At 39.5% G+C, this 24478-nt stretch overlaps 1 protein-coding gene across 15 annotated transcripts in view; it reads left to right on the top strand.

Moving 5' to 3' along the window:
* Positions 1-24478, top strand: part of LOC126299110 (uncharacterized) — a 285821-nt gene that overhangs the window by 91137 nt on the left and 170206 nt on the right. For 7 of the 15 annotated variants that reach the window (XM_049990801.1, XM_049990795.1, XM_049990804.1 and 4 more), the window contains one exon: positions 4791-4879. The gene's annotated coding sequence lies outside the window, so the exon portion shown is untranslated. Of the gene's footprint in view, positions 1-4163; positions 4664-4790; positions 4880-24478 lie in introns of those variants that run through there. The other 8 variants (XM_049990792.1, XM_049990799.1, XM_049990793.1 and 5 more) reach the window with 8 other exon arrangements.

The following is a 24478-nucleotide window of genomic DNA, read 5'->3' as shown; positions in this document are numbered from 1 at the left end:
TGTACATTTAATTTTATTGCAACGCAATGAAATGAATTAACACTACAAAAGATTATCATATTACAGTGACAATGTCTATTATATCCCAAAACACTAATCTTTAGAGTTTCTGTCAAGATGTACATTAATGCAGGAGACCCATAACAGAAAGTTCAGTTTTCAGCTCCACCACAATACATACAACACATTTACTATGCCGTGGGAGGTTCATGAATACATGCGCTCCAATTTATCTGACCCTTCTCCATAGTAATGCTAAACCTTTTAAGCATTAGTAAAGGTTGTCATTGGTCCTGATGCTATATTAACGTTTTCTGAGGATGAATATATATAAACTGTACATCATTTGTCAAACTAAGAGGTTTTTTGAAGAGGCATCTTTTGGATGACTAGAGCTAACACGAAACACGGCACATAGTTTTCACAATGCGCTTTTGTATTCTAAAATTACTATCCCTATAAACTAAATTAACTCGAAAATTGATTCCGTAAGTCGTTAGTGAATGGAAACATACCGAATAAACTAGTTTCTTAACTTTTAATACAACTGTATCAATAATCAAGGCTATTGCAACGTAGCTAAACGAATGCAATACAACACGAAATTCGGGCCTAGTCTGCGTACATGGGGGAGACGTTCACTCAGAATTAATAAATGATGGGTTCACTTAGGTTTAGGTAGTCGTACTTGGACATAGGGAAAGCGTGAAAAACCATTGTAGAACGCCGCAGGAATCGGATCAACTACAACTAAATAATATTTGTGTGTGCATGAGGACTACAAGCAATCACTGCTACTTGTTTGTGGTAAGATACAAGCGCTTCGCCAATTTACGAGTACATGAGAGGCATACAGCACGACCCCTTGTGAAAAATACTGCATCGTTTATAAACCGATTTTCAAATTTGTATGTCGCTAATGATGTGATAAAATTGTATATTGTGAATGTTTTAAGATGGTGGAAGCTTGTCTCAAGGAAGCATTACAGTTGTCCAGGTTTTCGAAGTGTCACTAATTGTTCTAGCACATCATTGTTACACCAGTTGTAACATTATCTGTTGACTTCTGTTTCAAACTGGTTTGCTAAAGCCAAGATGGTTTTGTAGAGAATTTCACTTAATAACCTCAGAAAGTATGTAAAATGGGAATCAAAAGATTTTTAAACAACAGCTCTGAAAAATGACATTTACAATCGTACTTTCCGTTCCTCCCGATTGAGCATAGTAAGTCCAACGTCACTCTCTTGCATTCTATTTCTGACCGAATCTTTAAGAATGGAGTGATCCACCGTGGTGGCATCATGAATACAGACATTGCAGTTTGAATTCGTTGCTAGATGTAATCCTCTTCAGTTCAGGTTTAAAAATGGGTCTGAGCACTATGGGACTTAACATCTGAGGTAATCGATCCCCTATAACTTAGAACTACTTAAACCTAAGAGACACACATCCATGCCCGAGGCAGGATTCGAAGCTGCGACCGTACCGGCCGCGCGGCTCCAGACTGAAGCGCCTAGAACCGCTCGGTCACACCGGCCGGCTTCATTTCAGGTGTCCTTAAGGTTTCCGTTACCAGTACGTACTTTGTGGTTCTGATATTAGTTGTTAGAAACGTATGATGAATGTTTTTCGGTATTTGATTACAATTCGTTTACGGACATTTAGTAAGCGTTGAATGCCTCGGTATATTTCACGCTAAAGCTGGATATATTTTCACCGTTGCCAGTTTTGCGGTTTTTAATCAGATATTACTAAATTTAAGATAATACAAATTGTTATAATCTGTGGTATGCCTTCTCTTGCTGGCTACCCTGATGTACGGGGACTGAAACACTGGGAAGAGCTCTTCGGAGATGTCACGTTGATGATCTTTTTACTCTGATATGAATGAGTTTGCTGTGTAAATATGGCTCAGTAGATCTTATCCTCGTTTTGTTACAAAGGCATTTTAACAATGTTTAAGCTGTTTATGTGGTATGAGGGAACTACTAAAATGTGTTTGGCAGAGGGTACTGATATGGGTAAAACCTCTGCTGTATGACAGATTTTTGTCCATACGAACGTCCTAATGTAAAGCGCTCTCTGCAGGCGTACGTAAGTGAGTTACTTTTAAGATTTCATTGTATATAATACTTAGTTGCTATTTTAAAATTGTCAACGTTTGAGGTTAGAACTTATGGGAAGCCCATCAGGTCCGGCAGATTTGTTCCTCATCGCTGTCTTAACAACCTGATACATTCCGTTACTCTCGCAAGCCGTAAGAAATTCGCTATTTTTCAGACACGAGACTATGCATGTGATATGAGGTAAATTGATCCAGATTTCGCTGTCCACTGAGTCTACATGATCACTATCTTGTAATTTTATAAAATACAGTTGAAAATACTTTTTGGAAAAGGTGATGTTTTGTCGGTAGACAGTGACTTTTAATATACAACGTGTCCATTGCAACTTAAGACTTTAATATCTTTAGAACTACACTGATGAACCAAAACATTATGAGCATCTTGCCCGTATTTGGAACTAAATACATCTCTGATTGCACGGATCATGGACCCGACACTTTGTTGGTAGGTTTGTAGAGGCGTGTAGCGTTAGATGCATAAGCACAGGTCATGTAATTTGCATAAATAACGGGCCCCTGATCTACGGACGCGGTGATGGCGCCCGATAGCGACCTAGATGAGTTCCATAGGATATACATCTGGCGAATTTGGTCGCCGAAACATCAACGTGAGTTCTCTATAATGTTCCTCAAACAACTGTAGTACCGTTCTGGCTCCGAGACAGGGACAAATATTCTGCTGAAAGAGGGAATCGCCGTTGGGCAACACATCGAGCATGAAGGGATGCCAGTGGTTCGCAGCTGTCAGCGTGTCTTCGATTACTGCCACAAGTCCAATGCAAGCGCTGGAGAAGGGCCCGTAATTTGAGGGAAGTGCGTGACCTGCCCGTAGACATACGGTGCCACGTATCTCCAGAAATGTACCAAGCGCTAGTCGAATAGGTGCTATATTGTGTAGCAACACGCCATGAAGCAAGTGGTCGTCCTGTTTTCGCTGTTTAGTGTATCTTGTGCTGTCTGCCAGCAGTAAGGATTGAATAAGATGTTCCCTTCCCGTGCGCAGATTTTGTATAAAATGATGGATCGACACTGTTTACTGCCACCTACTTATGGATTCGTAAATCATTTGGATGAAAACATACTTGTGCTTAATGCCAGCTTTCTGTTCTTATGAAAACGACGGCGACTCATAATGACTTTTTGTAAATAATGACAGATTTTTTAGTCAGCGCAATTTATAATTTTTTCGGATGGTGCCTTTGATTTGTCATCAGCCCATATAACACACAGTATTGAAAGTTTCGGGTGAATTATCTACAAAAAAGGTTCAAACGGCTCTGAGCACTATGCGACTTAACTTCTGAGGTCATCAGTCGCCTAGAAATTAGAACTAATTAAACCTAACTAACCTAAGGACATCACACACGTCCATGCCCGAGGCAGGATTGCAACCTGCGACCGTAGCAATCGCTCGGTTCCAGACTGTAGCGCCTACAACTGCACGGCCACTACGGCCGCCAATTATCTGCAGATGAAGAGGAGAAGTGAGGGTGTTACTCGAAGTTCTCTCGGCCACACATGGTAAGATTTGCGTAGTATAGACGTATACGTATATTTTTTTCATCAAAGAAAACAGATTTGTACATCATTCCTTCTTAGTTAAGGTCCAATAATGGGTCAGTGCTTTATAGTGTTTTAACCACTAGACTACATCATTTGGCTAGGGAATGAGTTAACATATTAAATTATCGCTGAACTATGATGTATGCTAAATTTCACATTACTGCAAAATTAGCACCATTAATCGAAATAGGCCATCCTTTTTTACGTTTCATCGAACTTCAGACTTTGACGTAAATTTGTATTTTGCCCTCAGCGACTGAGAAATTAATGGGAGACGGGTCACGTTTTATGCGCTAATTCGGAAATACACGAACGCATAGAAATTCACACACACATTCGCGCGCTTGCAACTACATCCCGAGGCTGTTGTCATACACTGTATCGGAAAGAGTAACCGGTCTATTTGCATTCGCACGAGTAACAGCTTATGATGTGTGAGAAGCAGCTGGAGGTAGAGGGAGCGACAGCAGTGCCGCTAGCGGTAATCACGGCACGCGCGGCTGTGCATTGAAGAGACGCGGGGTGGGGTTGCCACGCGCAACATGGCGTCGCTTCGGGTGCCCGCGCATCCTGCTTCTACCGTATCCTGTAAGTACTGGGTAGGCGCAACTGCGCCGCCTGCTATCCTCACTCGGTACAGATCTTTGTTTGAAACACTCTCGAAAAAGAACTGTGAGCCGCTGTGATACCTTAACGCGCGGCACTCTCTGAGGTAGCTGCGCAACAGGCCCGGATGTTGCATGCTGGGCCAATAAGCGACGACGCCCCCTTATCGATCTCACAGCAACAAGTATGTCTAGGCGACTGGTAGACGCCAGCGGGTGCGCTGCTCGTGATCTGACAACAACCAGCGTCGTGTGCTGCTCGGTGTGATGATACCTTTCTCTATTGATAACGTAGAATTCCGCCAGACATACGAAATTCTTTGTCCTTGAATATACATGAGGGGAGACCTAGACATATTGCAGTTTCGTGGTAACACCTTAAAGCGTGATGAAATTGATAAAATTCAGCCACTGTTACTCATATTCTAATTTCTTTGTTGTCTTTTTAAATTTAATTTCAGCTCTGATACAGAATTAATTTTAGCTGATGTTTCCAGATTACACTGATGCACGACGTGAAGACCGTGTAATATCCCCATAATTTGAGGAGGACCTAGGCCATCGGATCCAGCAACCACGAAGCACAGTAAGTAATTCGTATTCTCGCATGTTCACTAACAGTAATTTTAATCCCAATACCCAGTGCCATCCTGACGTGAATAAAAATTTATATTACATTACAACAATAAACTTTTGCATTTTTTCATTTTTTATGCAGTGAAAAAACGTGTGCAGTTAGCAGATACCAACAAGAAACAACCGTATCACATATTTAAAAATGATCTCTGGGTTGTAACACACAGTTAGCCATTATGATTGTTGCCTGATGTATCAGAGGCTTTGGGGTATGTAATTGGCGGTAATTTTTGTTGCATCAGCCCTCGAGTATTTAAAACATTTCGATCATTTCAGAATTTATGAGAGATGCGCGGGAATGAAATACATCAATGAAGGGTCGGATCACTATATTTTCACTAGGGGTATAAACCGATTAGTGAACATGTTTATATTAAGTAACTAGACTTGCACGGAATTTCTTGTTAGTTACAGTATATATCTTGAGGCAGTAGTATTGCATATAAAAATTCCAGCTGACGTGACTAAAATTTCATGACTGGTATCTGTTACCTGATTTGCTGTCCATAGCAGTGCGTATTCAACCTGCAAACTATTGTTGTGAGAAGGAAGCAGTGGAACTAAGTTTTGTAACTTGATCACAAGTGATACGTTGCGAAATACAGTCAATTCTGCAATTCTGAGAATCAACGTAACTACCAGCTGACGATGACGCTCGAGGTGGTGTGTTCTTATCCTGCTTGTTTCAAGCGTAGTTGCTGTGTTCATCTCATTCCATTTTCATTTTTGAGCTAAAATTTTGTGCATGACAGTAACATATATTGTTGATAAATATTGTAAAAATGTCTCTTTGTTGCTTCGCGGAATACATCTTTAAGATTGTGTTTATTACTTGTACCAAGACCCCTGGGAGAGTGGAAACTATAAACGTTCTGTTTCAAACTAACTGTTAAAGTCACGAATAAGAAGGGGGAATTTCATTTACACCTTAGCAGATTATTTTGTAGACTTTCTGTGTGACACCTTGACCACTTTTTGCATATATCACCAGTGACCGATACCACGTATTAATTATCTAAAACTCCATACAAGCAATCATTATCGTCTAGACTTTCTTTTACATATTACTTAGATGAATCACCCTGGCATAAGCATTATATTCGAAATATTTATGTAGTAGAAATGGCTTTCATGCAATCATATTCGTTTATTAGTAGTAGCATCTTCAAATAGGGCCTGGTGCCGACTATAAAAACTAAGCATTGCCTTGTTATTTATGTAGATTCAGCACCTCGTGAATAGCATGGAGGACTAATCATTCATCTTTCAGAGTACATATTTTACTCTGAAACTTAATGTTACATTCATCTCTCACTGATACTTTTTCAGCATTTATTCTAACTACGTAATTTGAAATATAATGTGGTCCTCAAATTTCTTGAAGCCATGATACGTGCTGCGCAGTTTCCCTGATGTGCTATTGAGAAATCTTCCAAAAAATTCTGTGAATGGTAAATGAATTTTAGTGTTTTCCACATTATTGGCTGCAATTATTTTCTTTCAACATTTTCCGACGGTCCTCAATTCAAACTAATCCTTGTATACTCTCATCTTAACTTTCCTGAAATATCTCCAACAATTGTAAGCACGAATATTTTTTATATTTGTCGCAAAAGTACCGAACTGCGCTGATATATGTTATAGTTTACATTTCATTTGATAAGAATCATCGTAAATTCTACGCGTTCCATACGATTTATTTATCCCTAGAACTTGATTCATTTCACGTGAAGGCCTTGCTTTTTTGGGATGATTAGACTGTGACCAAGCACAGCACAGCTTCACAGTAGTGCGGTGCCTTATTTTGAATAAACTCTGGTAACCCGCCCAGTGCTTTCCCCTCTGCTATAATTGTTTTGTTTGGGAACATGACACTAATGTTCGTCTTAATATTAATTGTGCTTTCTGTAGCGAGCAAGGCATTTTTTTTTCATTCTGTATTTTGACATATAATTATGCCTATTGTTAGGACACTACTCACTACTACTGGCAGTGCTGTTGTGTGTGCCTCGTTATTCAGATTTCATGACTCCTTTTTTATTTTAAGAAACAGATGTTTCCTACTTTTCCCATGAAAGTGGTAGTCTATGCACACAAAAACGCGCTGGACGAATATAATCTGGTGTCCTCCATCCAACCTCATATCGGCAGAACTTTAAGAAACAAGACATACTTAGAAGAGTCTCAGTCTACATTTTCTCTCTTATGAAGTGTTTTGTCAAGAATTAGCGAAATAGTGATGGGAATCACAGATACACCGCTAAGTACAAAATGGACTCCACTGTCTACAACTAAACACGCTTCTTGCACAGAAAGGAGCAAAGTATGCAGCCATAAAAGTAGTTGACCCTGATAGTTGTGAATTAAAGGTGTAGGCGAACAACGAAAACGTTTTTAAAAACAAATTCACATAATTTATACTTGAAAATTCCTTCACACAAGAATTTCTGAATAGAGAGGTTTTGTAATTGGGTTAGATTTTCTTGTACATTGATTTTAATGTAGAAACTCCATTATGTAAGTGATCAGCTGGTGACTACATTCTACATCATAGCGAGCTGATGCAAACATAATTTCCAGAACATATGAATAACTAAAATAAAGGCCTATTAATCGTGGACTACTTCAACTACCAGACAGTGGTAAGAGAAGGAATAACAACTCTCTTATTCAGTAAGAAACGCTGACGTGTACAGTGGATCATTTCTTTACTTATTCGCTGTCACTTGAAGACTGTGTTGCTAGATAAAGTATCTATAACAGATATAAATGACTTAGCAACTGAACAGTGAATTTTCTCAGTAGATAAATAACAATTTAATGAATATAGCTTCTCTACTGGAGCTACTTCTCTAAACGTCATACAAAGTGTGAAAGATAAAATTAGTTATAGCATAGTTTTACCATTACGTATAACTGATGAAATGTACTTTGGTGCCTGTTACGTAGTCAATGTCTGTTGACTTCAGCCATGAGTCCGCGGCAGAGCTGTGTGTGCCGACAGTTCATTGGTTGCGTTTATTTTGCTACAATCTTGAAATGAATGCTTACTTATTGTGTTTTAATGTGTCTTTTGAATCGCAGTATACGAATTCCAAAGATAATTATTGTGTTTATTTTTTTGGATGTTTATCCTCAGCTAGCGAACCTGGGAATGCTTAGAAATTCCTAAATATGTCTGGGAACTGAATACTACTACGGAATCTGAATCGACCGATACTGTGTAATTCTTTGCATTTGAAGATACATTATGCGAAATGCTGTTACTGAAGCTACTATTCTCACAGAGCCCGCAGCTGGAGATGTTTCTGTCATATTCCAAATAACAGTGATCTCAACCGATTTACCCAAGCATTTTAAGCGACTACAATTCTCAATCAACGTTTCGTTTGCAGTAATAATAAACAAGACTCAATGTCCTTCCCTCTTTTCTTATGTCCTTCTCTTCCTCGTCCCTCTCTTTGCTCATCTCCTGCACCTCCGCCCTTTTCCTGTGCATCATCTCTTCCGCTCTCTCTTTGTTCATCACATCCCCCCCCTCTCTGTTTGTCTCCTCCTTCCCCTCGCGATGTCCATTTCCTGCCCCAAACCCTCTCTGTTCATCTCCTCTTCCCCAATGTCTCTGAAACTGACCATGCTTATTATTTTTGCAATTGAAGTCACTTAAAATGAATGGGTAAATCGGCTGACAGAGCACGGAAAGACCTGAGTCGAAACAAGACTCCGGGAATAGACAAAATGCCATTAGAAATGCTGATACCCTTCGGAGAGCCAGCCCTGAAAAAACGCTACCATGTGGTGAGCATATGTATGAGACAGGCGAAATACCCTCAGCCTTCAAGAAAAGTATCATAATTCCAATCCCAAAGAAAGCAGGTGTTGACAAGTATGAAAATTACCGAAGTATTAGTTTAATAAGTCATGGCTGCAAAATACTAACCCGAATTCTTTACAGACGAATGAAAAAAAAAACTGGTAGAAGCCGACCTTGGGGAAGATCAGTTTGGATTCTCTTAGAAGATAGGTTACGGATTGGCAAAGCTACGTTTCTAGCATTTGTAGACTTGGAGAGAGCTTTTGACAATGTTGACTGGAATACTCTTTAAAATTTTAAAGGTTGTTGTTGTTGTGGTCTTTAGTCCTGAGCCTGGTTTGATGCAGCTCTCCATGCTAATCTATCCTGTGGAGGCTCCTTCATCTCCCAGTACCTACTGCAACCTACATCCTTCTGACTCTGCCTAGTGTATTCATCTCTTGGTCTCCCTCTACGATTTTTACCCTCCACGCTGCCCTAAAATGATAAATTTGTGATCCCTCGATGCCTCAGAACGTGTCCTACGAACCGATCCCTTCTTCTAGTCACGTTGTGCTACAAACGTCTCTTCTAACCAATCCTATTCAATACTTCCTCATTAGTTACGTGGTCTACCCACCTAATCTCTAACATTCTTCTGTAGCACCACATTTCGAAAGCTTCTATTCTCTTCTTGTCGAAACTATTTATTGTCCATGTTTCACTTTCATACATGGCTACACTCCATACAAATACTTTTAGACACGACTTCCTGACACTTAAATCTATACTCGATGTTAACATATTTCTCTTCATCAGAAATGCTTTCCTGGCCATTGCCAGTCTACATTTTATATCCTCCCTACTTCGACCATCATCAGTTATTTTGCTCCCCAAATAGCAGAACTCCTTTACAACTTAAAGTGTCTCATTTCCTAATCTAATTCCCTCAGCATCAGCCGACTTAATTCGACTACATTCCATTATCCTTGTTTTGCTTTTGTTGATGTTCATCTTATATTCTCCTTTAAAGACACTATCCATTCCATTCAACTGCTCTTCCAAGTCCTTTGCTGTCTCTGACAGAATTACAATGTCATCGGCGAGCCTCAAAGTTTTTATTTCTTCTCCATGGATTTTAATACCTACTCCGAATTTTTCTTTTGTTTCCTTTACTGCTTGCTCAGTATACAGATTGAATAACATCGGGGAGAGGCTACAACCCTGTCTCACTCCCTTCCCAGCCACTGCTTCCCTTTCATGCCCCTCAACTCTTACAACTGCCATCTGCTTTCTGTAAAAATTGTAAATAGCCTTTCGCTCGCTGTATTTTACCCCTGCCACCTTTAGAATTTGAAAGAGAGGATTGCAGTCAACATTGTCAAAAGCTTTCTCTAATTCTACAAATGCTAGAAACGTAGGTTTGCCTTTCTTTAATCTTTCTTCTAAGATAAGTCGTAAGGTCAGCATTGCTTCACGTGTTCCAACATTTCTACGGAATCCAAACTGATCTTCCCCGAGGTCGGTTTCTACCGGTTTTTCCATTAGTCTGTAAATAATTCGTGTTAGTATTTTGCAGCTGTGACTTATTAAACTGATACTTCGGTAATTTTCACATTTGTCAACACCTGCTTTCTTTGGGATTGGAATTATATTCTTCTTGAAGTCTGAGGGTATTTCGCCTGTCTCGTACATCTTGCTCACCAGATGGTAGAGTTTTGTCAGGACTGGCTCTCCCAAGGCCGTCAGTAGTTCTAATGGAATGTTGTTTACTCCCGGGGCCTTGTTTCGACTCAGGTCTTTCAGTGCTCTGTCAAATTCTTCACGCAGTATCATAGCTCCCATTTCATCTTCATCTACGTCCTCTTCCATTTCCATAATATTGTCCTCAAGTACATCACCCTTGTATAGACCCTCTATATACTCCTTCCACCTTTCTGCTTTCCCTTCTTTGCTTGGAACTGGTTTTCCATCTGAGCTCTTGATACTCATACAAGTGGCTCTCTTTTCGCCAAAGGTCCCTTTAATTTTCCTGTAGGCAGTATCTATTTTACCCCTAGTGAGATAAGCCTCCATATCCTTACATTTGTCCTCTAGCCATGCCTGCTTAGCCATTTTGCACTTCCTGTCGATCTCATTTTTGAGACGTTTGTATTCCTTTTTGCCTGCTTCATTTACTGCATTTTTATATTTTCTCTTTTCATCAGTTAAATTCTATATTTCTTCTGTTACCCAAGGATTTCTACTAGCCCTCCTCTTTTTACTTACTTGATCCTCTGCAGCCTTCACTACGTCATCCCTCAAAGGTACCCATTCATCTGCTACTGCATTTCTTTCCCCCATTCCTGTCAATTGTTCTATTATGCTCTCCCTGAAACTCTTTACAGCCTCTGGTTTAGTCAGTTTATCCAGATCCCATCTCCTTAAATTCCCACCTTTTTGCAATTTCTTCAGTTTTAATCTGCAGTTCATAACCAATAGAATGTGGTCAGAGACCACATCTGCCCCTGGAAATGTCCTACAATTTAAAACCTGGTTCTTAAATCTCTGTCTTACTATTATATAATCTATATGATACCTTTTAGTATCTCCAGGATTCATCCATGTATACCACCTTCTTTTATGATTGTTGAACCAAGTGTTAGCTATGATTAACTTATGCTCTGTGCAAAATTCTAACAGACGGCTTCCTCTTTCATTTCTTAGCCCCAATCCATATTCACCTACTATGTTTCCTTCTCTCCCTTTTCCTACTGTCGAATTCCAGTCACCCATGAATATTAAATTTTCGTCTCCCTTCACTACCTGAATAATTTCTTTTATCTGATCATACATTTCTTCAATTTCTTCGTGAAGTGCAGAGCTAGTTGGCATATAAACTTTCGTGTCTATCTTGGCCACTATAATACGTTCACTATGCTGTTTGTTCAATGGTTCAAATGGCTCTGAGCACTATGGGACTCAACTGCTGTGGTTATTAGTCCCCTAGAACTTAGAACTACTTAAACCTAACTAACCTAAGGACATCACACACATCCATGCCCGAGGCAGGATTCGAACCTGTGACCGTAGCAATCGCACGGTTCCGGACTGCGCGCCTAGAACCGCGAGACCACCGCGGCCGGCATGCTGTTTGTAGTAGCTTACCCGCACTCCTATTTTTTATTCATTATTAAACCTACTCCTGCATTACCTCTATTTGATTTTGTATTTATAACCCTGTATTCACCTGACCAGAAGTCTTGTTCCTCCTGCAACCGAACTTCACTAATTCCCACTATATCTAACTTTAACCTATCCATTTCCCTTTTTAAATTTTGTAACCTACCTGCCCGATTAAGGGATCTGACATTCCACGCTCCGATCCGTAGAATGCCAGTTTTCTTTCTCCTGATAACGACGTTCTCTTGAGTAGTCCCCGCCCGGAGATCCGAATGGGGGCTATTTTACCTTCGGAATATTTTACCCAAGAGGACGCCATCATCATTTAACGATACAGTAAAGCTGTATGCCCTCGGGAAAAATTACGGCTGTAGTTTCCCCTGGCTTTCAGCCGTTCGCAATACCAGCACAGCTAGGCCGTTTTGGTTAATGTTACAAGGCCAGATCAGTCAATCATCCAGACTGTTGCCCCTGCAACTACTGAAAAGGCTGCTGCCTCTCTTCAGGAACCACACGTTTGTCTGGCCTCTCAACAGATACCCCTCCGTTGTGGTTAAACCTACGGTACGGCTATCTGTATCGATGAGGCACGCAAGCCTCCCCACCAACGGCAAGGTCCATGGTTCATGGGGCGAGGATTTTGAAGGTGGGAAGGGTCAAATACAGGGAACGAAAGACTATTTACAATTTGTACAGAAAACAGATGGCAGTTATAAGAGACGAGGGGCATGAAAGGAAAGTTGTGGTTGGGAAGGAAGTGAGATAGGGTTCTAGCCTACCCCCAATGTGATTCAATCTGTACATTGAGCAAGCAGTAAAGAAAACAAAAGAAAAATTAGGAGGAGGAATTAAAATCCATGGAGAAGAAATAAAAACTTTGAGGTTCGCCGATGACATTGTAATTCTGTCAGAGACAGCAAAGGACTTGGAAGAGCAGTGAATGGAATGGATAGTGTCTTGAAAGGAGGACATAAGATGAACATCAACAAAAGAAAAACGAGGATAATCGAATGTAGTCGAATTAAATCAAGTGATGCTGAGGGAATTAGATTAGGAAATGAGACACTTACAGTAGTAGATGAGTTTTGCTATTTGGGGAACAAAATAACTGATTATGATCGAAATAGAGAGGACATAAAATGCAGACTGGCAATGGCAAAGAGCCCGCCGGAATGAGCGTGCGGTTATAGGCGCTATAATCTGGTGCCTAGCGACCACTACGGACGCAGGTTCGAATCCTGCCTCGGGCATGGATATGTCTGACGTCCTTACATTAGTTAGGCTTAATTATTTCTATGTTCTAGGCGACTGATGACCTCAGAAGTTAAGTCGCATAGTGCTCAGAGCCATTTGAACAAGTGGCAAAGAAAGCATTTGTGAAGAAGAGAAATTTGTTAACATCGAGTACAGATTTAAGGATCAGGAAATTTTTTCTGAAAGTATTTGTATGGAGTGTAGCCATGTACGGAAGTGAATAGTATAGACAAAAAGATAATAGAGGCTTTCGGCCTGTGTTGCTACAGAGGAATGCTGAAGATCAGATGGATAGATCACGTAACTAATGAGGAGGTACTGAAAAGAATTTGGGAGAAGAGGAATTTGTGGCTCAACTTGACTAGAAGAAGGGAGCGGTTGGTAGGACATGTTCTGAGGCATCAAATGATCACCAGTTTGTTATTGGAGGGCAGCGTGGAGGGTAAAAATCGTAGAGAGAGACCAAGAGATGAATAAACTAAGCAGATTCAGAAGGGTGAAGGTTGCAGTAGGTACTACGAGATGAAGAAGCTTACACGGGACAAGGTAACGTGGAGAGCTGCATCAAACCAGCGTCTGGACTGAAGACAACGCAAATCGGTTGTGATCATTGATACGTGCGGTCTTACTAAATAATAGACAGTTCCTGTTCCTTATGTTACCAGTGTCTGATAGTTGGCATAATCAATGATAATAAGACTGTTTATGTTAGTTATATTTTCAACAATTCCCTGTGATATAGAACGGGGCTCCGTATTGATCGTTTACGAAGTGTAGTTTTCGATTAAAATCTATGTACAAGAAAACGTAACTGAACTACAAATACGATCTATTCAGAATTTCTTGGGTGAAAGAATTCTCAAGCATAAATGAAGTGAATTTGTTTTTAAAAATATTTTTGTTGTTTGCCAACACCTTTGATTCATAACTCTGAAATGATCGAAATGTTTTAAATATCTGAGGGCTAATGGGACCAAAGTTAACGCCAATTATATATCCCAAAGCCTCTCACACACAACGCAACAGTAATAATGGCTAAATGTACATTACAATAAAGTATTAATTTTTAAATGTACGATATGGGTTTTTTCTTTTTGGTATCTGTCATTTGCACATCTTTTATTCAATGCGTTCAAAGATGAAAAATATACCAAACGTAATCTAAAGTTTTCTTCATGTCCTATATGCTGCTGAAGCCGACTGCGAGGAAGAAAATGAAACACCTCATCGTTTTGTACACAATTTTTGTTTAAAATTGTAATATATGAGGGGGGAAAAGGGAGAAACGATTTGTCTAATGGTTTAAGGGACCTGCAATCGTCGGTAACACTGACTACGAGAAAAAAAGGAACCGCACCGTTTCGCAGCACAGTATGGTACAGCATTTTCTTTCTCCAGTTGGAGTAAACAGTAAACCTTTCATTGTTGCTAAAAAAAATTTGCCTACTTACGTTTGAATGTTTATTAGAGTATCGTGAAAAAAATTGAAGTAAATAGGTCAAGAACTTATTACGGTATAACTATGTAGATAGTTACTTTTGCAAGTAGTCTTCAGTGACAGATTTCGTGGATGTTGATCTACATGTTGTGTTCTTATTCCCTTGTTATAATTCTCCTTCTTCTGATAATTAGAATTCGAAATTTTATTTTTACACATTACAGCATTAGAAATTGAACACACGTTTTGATGTTATGTTTGAAAAAAAAAATGAAGATGTTACGACCGAGAATTTTTCGAGATTTTTGGTGAGAACATCAAATAACGTCGATGAACTCTAACACGACAGGACGGTGAATTCTTTCAATTACGTGACGAGAAGAAGTGAAACGACGTGTATATTTCGGATAAATCTTTCGATTTTACGTGAATATAAGAGGAAAAATACAAAATTTACACAGAAACATATGGAATAAACAATATATATCCTCTTCAACATTGAGACACAAATTAATTTTTAAATAAATGTTTTATTCTGTGTGTGTGATGTCCTTAGGTTAGTTAGGTTTAATTAGCTCTAAGTTGTAGGCGACTGATGACCACAGATGTTATGTCGCATAGTGCTCAGAGCCATTTGAACCATTTTTATTCTGTGTGTGGGTAAAATGTTATAGAGCACCTGCACATTCCAAATGATATAATAGGATTCCTTGATGTTCTAAGTAATGGACGGCCGGGGAGAGGCGAACATATAACATAGCCCCCTCTCAAGCCCGGACCATCTGAACTGTTGCTAAATTTTACGATGGCTATTCAGAAAATCATTTTCTAATCCGAATTTGGGGTTCGTTCTAAAGACTTCTTCGTGGACAAGAATTTAAATCCTGAACTACCTCTCTTTCTGAAAAACTCGCTATCGAACGCATGTAAAATCCAAATTTCCTCTAACTCAAGAGGGTAACGATGTAGTCGTTGGAATGTTTTTTGTCCACGATAACGACATATACTTCGAAATGTAAGAAAATGAAACGACTACAGCCGTCCTTATGAACTTTGTGTAGCTATTAGTTTTAGCGCTTCAGTGTGCACCATTTTCAGGTCTGTATGCATTAACAGTAATGATAGCATTATCGACGTGTCAGCCATACAATACAAAGACAGATTAAAGCCGGAATGAGAATCAAGGACAGGACTCTACAAGTGAATCTGCAGTAATCATTTGACTTAACGAACAAATACATCCATGGTCACATAACTAAAGCATACAATAACGAATTTCCACTCTATACATTGTGCAATTATGTTATTTATTAATAATTTCATTAAATAACGGTTCCACGATTTTTATTGGCCAGTCGGAAATACATTATCAGCACAACCCTGAGATAACGTATTGAAAGAGAATAACTGTAGAAGTTGATAAATGTATGAAGGAGACAACAACCACAGAAACAAGTAGAGCGAAAAAACATGGTTCATGTGTCGTGTCAGAGTATAAAATTCTGAGCTGTAAACAGTTGAGGGGGATACTTACGTCATATACATAAAATGAGTGGCCAAAGCGTGTCAGAAGACCAATATAGGACCCACCTCAGACCATAACATGTGTAGAATATATGAAAAACCCCTCAAGAAACTTCATGGTGAACAACATTCATGTGCGTTTGTATATATATATCATGTACTGCCATGAAACAAGGACACTAAGTGGCCAGGGCTTATGCAATGCCTCATAAAGGATGACTCATCAATATATACACATAAAATATCAGAAAAGCTTTCTGACTAGTAAACCACTAAAAAAATATCCATACGTATTAAACACAAGAGAACAAATTCTATGAGATCTAAAGTAACATAGTCATGAATAAATGTGCTGTAACCAGTACACAACTTGGTCTGTCCACCACATTAAAACCAAAAGCCATTACATCCATGCAATCAAAATTTCAAAGAAAGTTACTGGCCCTACATATCATCTAAAACACAAACCATGTTATTAATCGACCAGTGAGGAGGCCATACAACATGTCAGTAATAAGATCCTCCGTAAATCTACTATGTCTGTTAAAAGTAAGACTATGGACGTGTTACAGCAATCTGTAAGTTGGCAATACATACAATATTACAACAAAATCACTGGCAATGCCACAAATCCTGTCCAACGGCACCTGAATGCAGGTAAATGTAAACCTTGGTAAACTTGAAAACGGTTGCGTAACCACTAAATGTGTCACATACAGCTAAAATAATTGCATATTGAAGAGATTCAAAGGGATCTACTCATAATCCTGGGGCTAACACAGTTCTACCACCAAGCAACTAACTGGAGGCCAATGACAGCAACGTACACGTCAGCATAGACCATTACCCGAAAAATTCTCTAAAATACGCTGTAAATTATTTATCATGTACGAACCCAAGCGTGATCAGATAACCCAAACTAAATCCAGGAACAGTTGTGTCATGAATCAAACAAACTACCAACGAGAATGGGTAAGAAGCGCGTACCTAGTCAATGCTAAAACAGTTACGAAAGGGCGGAAACGTGACCTGTAATAGGTAGTGGGTGGGAGAGGGAGGGGGGGGGGGGAGAAGGGAGAAAGAGTTATCATAACCATACAGGCACAAGACAGATTGTAATAGGTACCCAACGAACCACAACTACAAATGATGTACAATTAATATGAGAACAAGCAGAGACCCGAACAACTACTGCGTTTTATCAAGAAATCATACGTGAATACAGAAAAACCCTCCCCACTCATATGCCAAATGCGCACAAAGACACCGAGAACGCTGAGGGACTCAACGTAGTTGATGCTGAATGGGTTATCACGATCCAATATACGCTGAATCTGTGGCCAACGTAACTGAATTACGCAGGATATCTACAGAACGACATAAAAACAATACCAGAAGGTACAACTCAAAAATCAAATAACAGCCATTAAATGAATACCAGAAGTAGCTGTACCAGTGATGTCAGCACTTCAACCATCAGTTGCTAACTGATTGAAGAATCGTTCAAAACACAACGTCCAAAGACATATGTCAGCGAATACTCAAAGAAGTCGGTCGAGATCAAAACTGAGAATGTAAGAGTGTCTCACAATCGACACCAGTAATCGAAAACAAAGCCATGTACAAGGAACATCGTTACTGAAGTATTTAGATCAGAGGATGAAACCCAATAACGGGATGTAGTCAAACAAATAGTATAAAGTAGTAAGTGGAGATTCTTAACGTTTCTCATGAAAGCCATGTGGGTCGATACATTGAGATTACAGTCTGTCTGTACAGTATTAATAACGATATGTACCGATTACAATGTCAAGGTGATTGTAACACGAAGGACACAAACTATGGCGTAAGTGCGTAAGAAATTACGAAAACAGTCAAAGAATAGTTTGTACTTAGACTTAGATTGTTCTTTCAGCAAACAATTGGGTTCTTTGTGGGAATGGATATAAATTTCCAGCTCTTCTGTGATGTCCATTGTACCTCCCTTATCTACGAAATGCAAAATTTTTAGATTCTCATTTATACCAACGACCGTGTGTTTCGTTGTCTTCAAATGTTCTTTGAACGTCTAATGTTTAATAGTGTGCAGAGAAGCATGTTCTCTACATCTTCCTCTGTAAGTTCAACCAGTTTGTCCTATGTATATGGATTCACAATCAGCACAGTTTATTTTGTATACGTCTGATTTCTGTAACGGATCGAACTCTTCCACTGAATGTGTCAACAACTTTGACAACGTGCAGTTATCTCTGAATCCTACATTAACATTAACTTTACAAAAAAATGTGCCACATCGTTTGACAGTGGGCCAATGTAACTCATTGAGACTGGTTTGATGCAGCTCTCCATGCTACCCTATCCTGTGCAAGTTTCTTCATCTCCCACTACCTGCTGCGACCTCCATCCTTCTGAATCTGTTTAGTGTATTCATCTCTTGGTCTCCCTCCACAATTTTTACCCTCCACGCTGCTCTCCAATGCTAAATTAGTGATCCCTCGATGCCTCAGAACATGTCCTACCAACCGGTCCCTTCGTCTTGTCAAGTTGTGCCACAAACTCCTTTTCTCCCCAATTCTATTCAATACGTCCTCATTAGTTATGTGATCTACCCATCTAATCTTCAGCATTCTTCTGTACCATCACATTTCGAAAGCTTCTATTCTCTTCTTGTCCAAACTAGTTATCGTCCATGTTTCATTTCCATACACGGCTACACTCCATACAAATACTTTCAGAAACGACTTCCTGACACTTAAATCTATACTCGATGTTAACAAATTTCTCTTCTTCAGATACGCTTTCCTTGCCATTGCCAGTCTACATTTTATATCCTCTCTACTTCGACCATCATCAGTTATTTTGCTCCCCAAATAGCAAAACTCCTTTACTACTTTAAATGTCTCATTTCCTAATCTAATTCCGTCAGCATCACCCGACTTAATTCGACTGCATTCCATTATCCTTGTTTTGCTTTTGTTGATGTTTATCTTACACCCTCCTTTCAAGACACTGTCCATTCCGTTCAGCTGCTCTTCCAAGTCCTTTGCTGTCTGACAGAATCAGAATGTCATCGGTGAACCTCAAAGTTTTTATTTCTTCTACATTGATTTCAATACCTACTCCAAACTTTTCTTTTTTTCCTTTTCCTGCTTGCTCAATATACAGCTTGAATAACATCGGGTAGAGGCTACGACCCTGTCTCACTCCCTTCCCAACCACTGCTTCCCTTTCATACCCCTCGACTCTTATTACTGCCATCTGCATTCTGTACAAATTGTAAATAGCCTTTCGCTCGCTGTATTTTACCCCTGCCACCTTTAGAATTTGAAAGAGAGTATTCCAGTCAACATTGTTAAAAGCTTGCTCTAAGTCTACAAATGCTATAAACGTAGGTTTGCCTTTCCTTAATCTTTCTTCTAAGATAAGTCGTAAGGTCAGCATTGCCTCACGTGTTCCAACATTTCTACGGAATCCAAACTGGTCTTCCCCGAGGTCGGCTTCTACCAGTTCTTCCATTCGTCTGTAAAGAATTCGCGTTGGTATTTTGCAGCTGTGACTTATTAAACTGATAGTTCGGTACAAGTACAGCTCGGTAATTTTCACATCTGTCAACACCTGCTTTCTTTGGGATTGGAATTATTACATTCTTCTTGAAATACGAGGGAATTTCGCCTGTCTCATACATCTTGCTCACCAGTTGGTAGAGTTTTGTCAGGACTGACTCTCCCAAGGCTCTCAGTAGTTCTAATGGAATGTTATCTACTCCCGGGGTCTTGTCTCGACTTAGGTCTTTCAGTGCTCTGTCAAACTCTGCACGCAGTATCATATCTCCCATTTCATCTTCATCTACCTCCCCTTCCATTTCCATAATATTGACCTCAAGAACATCGCCCCTGTATAGAACTTCTGTATACCCCTTCCACCTTTCTGCTTTCCCTTCTTTGCTTAGAACTAGGTCTCCATCTGAGCTCTTGATATTCATACAAGTCGTTCTCTTTTCTCCAAAGGTTTCTTTAATTTTCCTGTAGGCAGTATCTATCTTACCTTTCGTGTGATAAGGCTCTACATCCTTACACTTGTCCTCTAGCCATCCCTCCTTAGCCATTTTGCACTTCCTGTCGATCTCATTTTTGAGACGTTTGTATTCGTTTTTGCTGCTTCACTTACTGCATTTTTGTACTTTCTCCTTTCATGAATTTAATTCAGTATCTCTTCTGTTACCCAAGGATTTCTACTAGCCCTCGTCTTTTTACCTACTTGATCCTCCGCAGCCTTCACTACTTCATCCCTCAGAGGTACCCATTCTTCTTCTACTGTATTTCTTTCCCCCATTCCTGTCAATTGTTTCCTTATGCTCTCCCTGAAACTCTGTACAAACTCTGGTTCTTTCAGTTTATCCAGGTCCCATCTCCTTAAATTCCCACCTTTTTGCAGTTTCTTCAGTTTTAATCTACAGTTCACAACGAAGAGATTGTGGTCAGAGTCCACATCTGCCCCTGGAAATGTCCTACAATTCAAAGTCTGGTTCCTAAATCTCTGTCTCACCATTATATAATCTATCTGAAACCTTTTAGTATCTCCAGGGTTTTTATTATGTATGCAACCTTCCTTCATGATTCTTGAACCAAGTACTGGCAAAAAATGTTTGTCTCTTTCTGCGTCGCCGTAAAGAAATCCCTTGTAGAATATTAGAACTCTTCTTAATGATCTTTGACTATACTTGGTCAATTAATTCAGGCCGAAACCCATTGTTGAACGCTATGTCCTTTGAAACATGTTTTTCCCTTTATATTTAATCAACTTCTAATGGAATCTTTATCAGTCTGCTGACTGAACTTTGAAAGAAAGAAGTTTTATTTCTGTCGTGATGAGTATAATGACGTGGGATAATCGCATCTATAGCTGTTGGCTTCCTGTAAATTGCAAATGTGTGACTTCCATCATTATTCATCAACGTAATATTCAGGAAATTAATTTTCTTGTTTGCGCCACTTTCACATGTAAACTGTATACTAGGATGTAGAGTTTTGAACGCCTCAAAAATTATCTTTGACCCCTCATTCTCATCCTTATATAATAACAGCATATCGTCAACATATCGATAATAGTACATAAGTAAACCAATCAACTCCTGCTGGTGTATAAAAATTTTTACTTACAAATGATTGATAAAAATAGCAGCTAGTGTTCCCGACAGACAACACCACATTGCTAAACCATCATGCTGCTTGAAAAACTCTCCTTTAAATGAGAAGTAATAATATGACAGAATTAGATCTAACAGTTAAAAAAAATCTTCAATCTCACGTATTGACATACGTCTGTACTTAATAAAATTCAGTCTTACAAGAGAAATGACTTCATTTACAGGAAAATTTGTCTACAAATTTACACTGTCTAGCGATATCCATATGTAATTATCAGGTATCTGAATAACCTTAACGTTCCCAATCAGATCATAAGTAATCTTGACTGAGAACTGTCGCTCAAACACATAGTGAGTGATCAAAATCTCATTTAACTCATTGCACAGTCTACAAACTGGACTGCTTATATAATTAACAGTGAGGGACCGATGGCCCTTGTAGTCTGGTCCCTTCAATCCCACAAACCAACCAACCAATAATTAACAGTGGGCCTCATTCGGGCAATCGTTTAATGAATCTTTGGTTGTGTTCGTGAATAGGGGGCAGGTAGATTCATTACTTCGAGGGACATGCCGGTTTTATCATCAGATAAGAAAGAAATCTCTCTACTTGCGTTTTTGACTTGCTTAACAAACTGTTTTGTGAGGCCTCCTTGATACTCTTCTATGTATAGAGTGGAAATTCGTTATGGTATACTTCAGTTATGTGGCAATGGATGTATCTACTCGTTCTATCAAATGTTTATTACAGATTCACTTGTAGAGTCTTGTCCTTGATACTCATTCTGGTTTTAATCTGTCTTTGTATTGCATGGTTGGTAAGTTGATAATGCTATAATTACAGTTTATGCATACAGGCCTGAAGATGGCACACTGACGAGCCGAAGCCGGTAGCTACACATTAAAGAAGATCGTAAGGACGGCTGAGGCGTTTCATTTTCTTACAATAGTGATCGGCCATGGTCACCTAGACCTCCATTCAAAAGCATGATTATACGAAAACTATTCTGAATTATCCCCAATCCAAATCGCATGGAAATTATAGCTACCAAAGTCACAGTCTACCTTCTACACGCTCTTCTGAAGTTTTCTGCACGACACCAATTTTTTTCATCGTTGTGTATATCTACCGTAATAGAGCAGGTAGGTTAGAGAATTTAAAAAGCGAAAAGACAGGTTAAATTTATATACAGGGTGTTACAAAAAGGTACTGCCAAACTTTCAGGAAACATTCCTCACACACAAATAAAGAAAAGATGTTATGTGGACACGTGTCCGGAAACGCTTAATTTCCATGATAGAGCTCATTTTAGTTTCGTCCACCTACGCTCAATGGAGCACGTTATCGTGATTTCATACGGGATACTCTACCTGTGCTGCTAGAACATGTGCCTTTACAAGTACGACACAACATGTGGTTCATGGCGATGGTGCTCCTGCCCATTTCAGTCGAAGTGTTCGTACGCTTCTCAACAACAGATTCGATGACCGATTGATTGGTAGAGGCGAACTAATTCCATGGCCTCCACGCTCTCCTGACCTCCACCCTCTTGACTTTCATTTATGGGGGCATTTCAAAGCTCTTGTCTACGCAACCCCGGTACCAAATGCAGAGACTCTTCGTGCTCGTATCTTGGACGGTTGTGATACACTATGCCATTCTCCAGGGCTGCATCAGCGCATCAGGGATTCCATGCGACGGAGGATGGATGCATGTATTCTCGCTAACGGAGGACATGTTGAACATTTCCTGTAACAAATTGTTTGAAGTCACGCTGGTACGTGCTGTTGCTGTGTGTTTCCATTCCATGATTAGTGTGATTTAAAGAGAAGTAATAAAATGAGCTCTAACATGGAAAGTAAGCGTTTCCGGACACATGTCCACATAACATATTTTCTTTCTTTGTGTGTGAGGAATGCTTCCTGAAAGTTTGGCCGTACCTTTTTGTAACACCCTGTATAGTGAGAATTAGTGGATTTCGGTGGCAGGAGGAACTGGACTTCTGTCCAGGTGAATACGGGTTTATAAATACAAAATGAAATAGGGGTAATGCAGGAGTAGGTTTACAGATGAAAAAGACAGTAGGAATGTTTGTAAGATAACTATCTTCACAAACGATGAAGAGATTGAAGAAATGTATAATGAGATAAAAGGCATTATTACGGGAGACGACAATTTAACAGTAACGTGGAATTGGAATTAGATAGTAGGAAAATGAAAAAAGGAAAATAATTATGCGAATATGAACTGGAAGAAATGAATGAAAGAGGAAGCGATGGGAAGAATTATGCACAGAGCATAGTTTAATTATCGCTAATACTTGGTTTAAAAATTATGCAAGTAAGTAAGACACGGAGACACAAGAAGTTTTCCTGATTGATTGTATAATGGTAAGACAGATATTTCGGATCCAGATTTCAAATTGTACATTTGCAGGTGCAGGCGTGAACTCTGACCACAATGTAATGGTTATGAACTGTAGATTAACACTGAAGAAATTGTAAAAAGGTAGGAAATTAAGGAGATGGGACCTGGATAAGCTGAAAGAACCAAATGTTGTTGAGAGTTTCAGAGGGGGCATTAGACAACGGTTGACAACAACAAGTGAAAGGAGTACAGCAGAAGACGAAAGGGAAGTTTTGAGAGATGAAATAATAAGGCGGCAGAGGATCAAATGGGTAAGAAGATGAGGCCTAGTGGACATCCTTGGATAACGCAGGAGGTATTGAATTTAGCTGGAGAAAGGGGAAAATATGAAAACACAGCAAATGAAGCAGGCGAAATGGAATACAGAGGTCTAAAAATGAGATTGACAGGAAGTGCAAAATGGCTAAGCAGGAATAGTTACAGCACAAATGTAAGGATTTAGAAGCATATATTACAAAGGGAAAATGGATACCACCGACAGGAACATTAAAAAGGCCTTTGGTGAAAAGGGAAGCAACTGTATGAATATCAAGAGATGAGAGACATGATACTGCGAGAAGAATTAGACAGAGCGTTGGAAAACCTAAGTCGAAACAAGACCCAGTGAGTAGACGACATTCCATCAGAACTACTGATAACTTTGGGAGAGCCAGCTATGGCAAAACTTTTCCATCTGCTGTGCAAGATGTATGAAACAGATGAAATACCCTCAGACTACCAGAAAAATACAAATATTTTATTTCAGGAGCAAATGACAGGCGTGAATATTGAAGAACTATCAGCCTGGTTAGTCATGGTTGCAAA

The sequence above is a fragment of the Schistocerca gregaria genome, chromosome X, assembly GCF_023897955.1.
Source record: "Schistocerca gregaria isolate iqSchGreg1 chromosome X, iqSchGreg1.2, whole genome shotgun sequence".
Lineage (NCBI taxonomy): Eukaryota > Metazoa > Arthropoda > Insecta > Orthoptera > Acrididae > Schistocerca > Schistocerca gregaria.
This window is presented reverse-complemented; position numbering and strand designations above follow the sequence as displayed.